Raw genomic sequence first — 8204 nt, forward strand, 5'->3', positions numbered from 1 at the left:
TTCGATGTTGGAGACTTGTTAATTAATGAGCTGGTTGTTGTCAGGCTGTTTCCTCCGCACTGTATTTCATAGCTGCTAAATGAGGTCAAGATAATATTTCTTGATTACTGTTTCACATTGCTTAGACTTTGTCTTGCTTTTTATTGGCCATTGCTCTTCTCAAGTTTTTCACTGAAAAGATTAAGCTATTGTTTCAAGACCATAGCCATAACCCTTGTCTTATCACTGATCATTCAGTTAATAATTTCTGAACATATTCTCATAATTATTTAATGAATCTAGATTTTCTTGTGCGATTTCAATGTGGTAAGTCTTTCGATCATCTATTGGCAGCTGAGAAACAAGTTTTTTTCAAATACAGTTTTTTTTTTATTCTTTCACAAATCAAAGAATTTAAAATGCCAAGACATTCCAATTTCCTTATAGTCAATCAACGAAATTTTATTGATTACTGCATAAACATGTTTTGATTTTAGTCAGATTTTCGGCCATTACAGATCTGTCAGACTACTGAAAAGTGGCATAGTAATTCAAAGTAGATCTTTGAATTACCTAAACCACTGTTTCATCTGATTACCACCCATGAAGTGGGTCCCAAGAGTTTTGTGGGTACTTGTGGATTACATCGACACACCTACCTTTTTTTTATTTTGCACAAATAACAAAAATTTACCTTTGCTGTCACCCTAACTTGAACCTATCCTATTGGATGACTTACTCTCCTACCCGAGAAATCCAACCTGGTCCAGACGTACCTTACTTGGTTGATGGAATACATGTGTAAAAGTCAGATGGTTAGGTTAGGAATGTCAATATATTTACCCCAGGTAGAATGTATTTAAGATCAATCAATCAATCAATCAATCAATATTTCTTTATTACATGAACATTAAGTACAGTAATATAGTCAAACATAGTATAATGTAATAGGAAAAGTCGCTTAGGTGTGTTTGTTGCATCCAGGAACTCCTCCAGGGTGTAGAGTGGAGTCTTGAACAAGGAATTCTTGAAGTGCTTTCTTCAGTGCGTTTCCAGTTAGCAATTGGAAGTCTTCTGGCAGTTGATTTCTGAGTTTTCGTCCTATGTAGGACGGTTTTCTTTCAAAGAGGGCTGTTCGATGGCGGGGTAGAACATATCTGGAGGCATGTCGTGTGTTTGTAGTCATGGAAATCGTTGTAAGTGTCAAAATTTAGTCTGTCAACATGTAGAATTGTTTCGTATACATACAAGGCTGGTACAGTTAGAATGCCTAAATTTGGATACGCTTCCCTGCAGCTTTGTCGAGATTCAAGATTGGCGAGGGATCTAATTGCCTTTTTTTTGAAGGGTGAGTATCCTTTTCAGGTTTTCAGTAGAGCTGCCCCAGATGATAAGACCATATCTAATGTGGGACTCTACCAGTGCGTAATAAGCAGCTTTGACGGATCCCTGAGTACCCACTGATTTGAGTCGCCTCATAACGTATATGCCTGCGGATATTTTATTGGAAATGGTGCTCACATGATGACTCCATGAAAGTGTACTATCGATAGTCAGGCCCAGAAATTGTGTTTTATCAACTACTGATATGTCTGGAATATTTGTTGGTATTTCCTTTTTTCCTACTGAAATGCACTTGCGTTGTTTTATTAGGATTTATTGCCAGATCATTCAGTGCACTGTATTTGATGGCTTTGTTGGAGAGAAGTCAAGGAGTTAAGGGATAGTTCATCTGCTGTGTCATTTTTTATAAGAAGGGTAGTGTCGTCTGCATACATTATGCAGTCAGTACTGGAGCTGGCGATGAAAGTAGGGAAGTCATTAGTTAGAAGAATAAAAAGAACTGGGCCAAGTAACCGATCCTTGAGGCACACCTCGTGCCAGTGGTTTTGGAGTTGATGTGTATGATCTGGTGATGGAAGATTCAGTATGCTGTACCTCCACAAGTTGTGACCTTCCTCGGAGGTAGCTGGAGAACCATTTGTTCTCTATGCCTCTTACTCCCAGATTTTCCAGCTTTTTTAAGATTAGGTCATGTCCCAGACAGTCAAAAGCCTTGCTGTAGTCAAGAAATAGGGCTGTTACGTACTTTTCGTCATCTATGCTGTCAATGATTGATTCTACTAGGCTAATAATTGCTGATATGGTTGATTTTCCTTTTGAAATCCATGTTGGTTGACTGTGATTAGGTCATGTTGTTTAAGATAGGCCATCAATCGCTTCAGAACAAGTTTCTCTATGATTTTTGCAAATGTAGATATTAGCGAGATGGGTCTATAGTTCTGAGGGTCTGATTTCTTCCCTTTCTTGTGTTTTGCATAGACCTTTGACACTTTAAGCCTTGAGGGGAAGTGACCGTCCGGCAAAAGATTTGTTAATGATTGCTACAAGGGGTTGGGTTAATTCATTTGCACAGAACTTCACACTCTTTGAAGAAAAACTCATCTATGCCACTGGACGATTTGTTTTCAGGCTGCAAATTGTTTGATTCACCTCGGTCCAAGTTGTTGGTGTCATGCAAAATGACTGTGGCAAGGAAATGTGCAATAAGGTCGGGTTTTTTCCTGTCCACCCAGGTGCTAGGGTATGTATTTGGTTTTGAATTGTCATGCCAGCCATCTGAGTAAAGTAAGTGTTAAGGCTTTCGGCTACTTCTGTAGGATTATGTAGGGTGGTGTTGTTGATGTTAAGTTTAGGGCACTCCTGGTTGCACTGTTTCCCACGCCTCTCATTATTAATCAAACTCCATAGAGCCTTGGTCTTGTTGTCAGATTCTTCTATGTGCTTTGAGTTTGCTTGCCGATGCAGTGTTCTTAGTTTTTGGTCATATATCCTCTTACTGTTTCTCATTATTTCTTTGTCTCAAATGTCTCCTGGTTGTTTCATAGGTGTTGAGGGCTTGTAGGTAGGAGGCTTTCATATCGGCAGATTCCAGGTCATAGTAATGAGATGGTTTGGTAGGGCCTCTGTTCTTGTGTTTCCTTTGTGGGCAGCAGATATCTAGGGCAGTACAAAGGGTGTCATGGAATATATTATATGCAGTTTCTGTGTCTTCAGCAGTTTCAACAGCATTCCAGTTTTTGTTGTAGAAGATGGATTTGAGATTTTCAAGGTTCTTTTTCCCCATTTGTCGCTTTTAGTTTTGATGTTGAGTTGGTCTCTTGATTTAGGTTAAGGCTGCTCAATTGGGCTGTATGGTCGGAGAGGCCAGTTTTGTAAAATAGTTACAGTTACCTCTGCTTCTAGGATGTTGGTGCATACGCAGTCTATCGAGGATCTCGTCTCGGCTGTTACCCGTGTCGCAGGAAGGGGAAGCCTTCTTATGTTGTGTGTGGTTAGTTCGTCTTGTAGCATCAAATTGGTCAGGGTTGTTTTCTTTTAGGCTATCAATGTTTATATCCCCTAGTAATAAAAATAACTTATTGTGTGCTTGGCTGTGGTCTAGGATGTGTGATAAGAAGTTTAGGCCACTTCTTGTGTTTCCACCAGGAGGGCGATATACACCAAGGAGATTTATTTGCTTTTCTTTAATTTTGATCTGTGCCATTGCTGCCTCAAAGAGGAGCTCTTCACAAAAGTGTGTAATTTCAATGGCCTCTACACTGGTTTGTCAGGTTTGTCCTTGCAGTATATAGCGGCACCTCCTAGCTTGTGATCTGTTTCTGCTAAATTCAGTTACCAGATTGTAGCCTTGTATTTTGGTTGTTTAAAAATTTCACTTTGACTCAAGCCGTGTTCTGTCAGTATTAAAAGATACCGAAATTGATGATATATGGGTATGATATTTTTAAATATTGGTAGGATAGGTTAATATACATGTAATATTGTTAAGACACAGTAAATCTAGTGCTGCAAAGCCTATTGCTGTGCTGACAGGATACTAGAAATGACAGTGGACAATGATGACTGCTTCCGAATGGGTTGAATATTGAAATAAATAAACCAACATAATAATACAACAAGAAGGAAATATAAATTCCTGTTTAATGTATATTTCTTTAATTATTTTATATTGAAAGATTGCGGAAAATAAGTTTGCTGCACATGCATGATTTTGTGTAACATAGAAATTTTCTCTGAAGCATAATGGTCAAATTTCTGGCAAAACGTAATGAAACTCCTTCCTCTAAATGTTCTTTCAACGACTGTCCCAAATCGAATATGGGGTTGGAGGAGTAATCTTTCAGAGACGTGCTAGGCATTCTTTAAGCTCTACCCAGTCAGTAAATCACAGTGCATGCTTTGTTCTGTATTATATGTGCTTGAGTCTCATATCACGATGACTGAACGTTTTGAGGAAGGAGGTTTCATTAAAATTTTGCCAAGAAATTTGGCCATTATGCTTCAGAGAACATTTCTATGTTACACAAAATTAAGCTTTTGCAGCATTGCATTATACCAACCAAACTTATTTTCCACAAAAACTGAACATTTTCTACCACTCCTGATAGAACGCTTTTTTTAACACTTTGTACCCTGAGCCTGCTACCGGCGCCCGAGTATCGCTCGGGTCGTGTTATTTAATTGTATTATTTAGCTCAGTCATCTTATTTTTGGATTCAAACATTTTTATTATGTTCATTGGTTGTCTAAGTTCGTATTTATTGGTTTTGAGATCCCTGGGTCACGTTTTAGTAATGAAATACGTATGTTTATCGTCGTACTACAAGTGAGTCTAGACAGCTGATCGTACGCGCCGCGGCTGATCGTCGGTACTGTCAGTTTTGCTTTGTAGTGTTTCACGTTGTGTGTTGTGAGTCTTAGTGATGTCTTACTAAAGTTTTCTACAAATCTTTTCCGACAAATACTGAAGCAAATGTTATTATAATGTATTCTAAATGTGAATTTAACTGTTTGTAAATAATTTGAACTTTAGTTTCTTACTGAATGAAGTAAAGGCAAATGCAACAATGTGAGGTTATCCGTGTGTTTTTGTTTTGTATTTACACTCGCTTTGTTCTTTCTTCTCGACTTTCCGTTGATTTTCTTTTATATTCTTTACTTATTATTTTCTGGGTGATGAAATCAAAAGTGATGCAATTCGCGGGACTGCAAGTAAGCTCACAAAAAAACAAGGAAGCAACTGGCAAAGCTGGAAGGAAGGAAAACATCCTGGGCGGTGCCCAGACTGTACAGTGGCCACTTTGTGTACCATTGTGTTTTAAAAATTACTACACTAATGCAAATTACCTGAACTAACAAGCTATGTAGCAAAAACTTTTTTTTGTATTTTTTACATAACATTCAATATTATGTAGTAATTTTATTTCGAAAATAAACCTTATTTTTGTATACGTTAAAAAAAAGTATGTTTCTCTATCTTTAAAATGATATACAGTATGGATTTATAACATAATTACTGTAATAACACAGAATTTTTTAAAAGCATCATCATAAAACCCCCAGGGAGCCACGCCGAAACATGTATTAAGAGCCCAGGGTACAAAGTGTTAAGAGGTGAAGGGTTTACGTATAACACGGAGAATAGTTTTTTTATGTTCTAGATCCATGCACAGTGTCAGAACTTTTTGAGTTAAAATACTAGTTACGGTTGTCTATATGTTTTGTCACATCATGTCATACAAGTTTTACTGCTCGTACTAATTGAAGACTGTACCCTTCTCTTGGAGGCACAATTACATACCCACCTTTCTCTAAAATCGTGTGGTGTTTTACTCCTGTCCTGAAAATCATGGATTGTTCTTCCTTGTCCATCTAATTGTTCATTCATTGCTTGTTACAAGTTTTGAATAAATGTATGTAAGTTTAGCAGTAATTGGTTTTCCCTATGTAGTATAGTGCTTCCATGTAGTTTAATAGTTATTTAAATTTCTTAGACTATCAGGACATCTAAATATTTTCTTGTTAATTCATTCAAGTGTATTGATTGCTCGTTTTGTGGATTGTGTCAGTTGTGCATCTGGGAAGCTGTCAGTTCTCTCTTGTGTCGGAGAACTTTTTACTGCCTGTATTAAAATAAAACTCTATAGACTAGTTTTGTTAGATTTGGTGGGAGGGGAAAAAATTTGGGAAATTTTCAACTTCCACCCCCCCCCCCCCCCACCCCCCCCCCCCCCCACCCCCCCCCCCCCCCACCCCCCCCCCCCCCCACCCCCCCCCCCCCCCACCCCCCCCCCCCCCCAATTAATCATATCAGTGTGATTTAAACACATTAACAATTAGATATTTTAATTAGTAATTATTTATTTGATGTTCCTATTACCGTTTTACATTAAAAAGTAAAGGGTCCTCCGACAGAATAATTAAATTTACAGTAGTAATTTACGATTACGTTAGTGTCTGTATGTTTCCGACACGGAAGGCCATGTGCTAAACCGATTGCGTGTTTCAGAAGGTTTCCTCGGTTTCTAGGTATGTTAGCTTAGGTGGAGGTTAGCAATCAAACTTACGATTGCTAATGAAGAACACTTGTTTTATTATAGTTTTCAAACTTGTGAACGCGAAATCTACAATTTTTTCATTAATATTTTATTGAATACTTTAATACTTAGTTTTACCCGTATTTTTATAGTTGTAAAATTATATATTTTAATGGGATTTTATTATTCCTCCCGTGAATACCTTCACTTATTAACACAGATTCACGTACAATGTATTCGACGCACAGAAACTATTGACTAAAGGAGTACCACTTATCGATCACGCTCCGAGCTGTATAAGTCAACATTGAAAAATTAATACAGGTGGAATTAGATAACGAGTAGATATACGAAATAAATATGGATATATAAAATATATTGATCGATAAACAGCGATTCCTTGCATCCAAATCCGAGAGGCGTCTAGTTTATTTTAAGCGATAAAAATAGTTTAACGACATAGTCTCTTCTACACAGAAAAGATGCTGTGGAGTAAAAAAATCTGCTGTATATTTCTGACCGACAAAACATATTCAAATAAATGTGATTTTCTGACATTTATCAATCAATTCTACTTCTACAGTTATTTATTTATTCTAGTTTTTTCTGGCCATTAGAAATAAAGGTAACCAATTTTTTATTGCAAGTTTATTTGTTACAATAATACTACTTTTAAATTCTTCAAATGAGTACTTAAAACGCGCATGGCACCAAGGATAAAAGTAGATTTAGGCACCTAACATCGCCTTAGGACACCAACTTATTTATACGTACTATTATTTAGTATTTACTAGCGAACATTTATATCAATAGGTTATTAATGAAATGTGTCATGCCTTAACTTAAATTAAGTACGTTGGGTACATTAGGTCTGTATAATTTTTGAATTATTATTGCCTTCTACGCTAACATGGTAGACTCATTCAACCTTAACATCCAATGACAATAAAATTAGTTAGTAAAATAGTTAGTGACTTATTGACAATAAAAGAAGTAGTTTTACAACCGCTCAATAGATTGTATTGTATTATAAAATCAAACTGTAGCTTTCCAACGATCAAACATAAAGTCTGAACTAATAAATAGGTTTTCTATTATTTGGAATTTCGTAACAATACAGTGTCATCTATAACCTACACATACATTAGTTAGGTATAATTCATTTGCTGATTTTTGAAAGTTTTATCTAGTTGAAAGTTTTAGGGACTTTTCTATTACTTACTTTACACTTTTTCATTTATAATTCGCCTTAATAGAATATCATATAATTAACAAAAACAAAATAATTTAACGGTTTTGAGAATGTAAAGAAATGTCCATAACCTAATCACTAATGTAGAACGAATACACGTTTTTGTTTACCTGTCTCGCGAACAAAGACGTCGAGAAGGAATGAAGACGAATTCGTTTGAATAAAAGAGTTGCACTCTGGATTGATTTCATCTTAAAAAAATAATATTGTACGGTATGTTTGTGTGGGAGCGACTGAAAATCTAATTTGGCAACTTTTGAGGAAATGGTCAGAATTAAATTTTGTTGATGCAGTAACAATTGAAAAACATCTGTTGAAATCATTCAATATTACTTTGTCAGATGAAATCTGAAAAGGTTTAATTGCCCATACACAACATTCTATCTTTTGTTTGAGAGACCTCCTTCGGGACATTGTAGATATCCCCAGTGCTTAATTTCTAAAATTATTTTAGGTGTGGGAACTCTTAAAGCGGGAAGCTCAGACCGGTGGGTATGGAATACACCCCAGGAAGGAGGGGGGCCCTCACCCAGGAAAACTTTTGAAAATTATAACTGTAAACCTTTGTTTTTAGGCCACCGCAGACATAATAA

Source organism: Homalodisca vitripennis, chromosome 3 (assembly GCF_021130785.1).
Source record: "Homalodisca vitripennis isolate AUS2020 chromosome 3, UT_GWSS_2.1, whole genome shotgun sequence".
Taxonomy (NCBI): Eukaryota; Metazoa; Arthropoda; class Insecta; order Hemiptera; family Cicadellidae; genus Homalodisca; species Homalodisca vitripennis.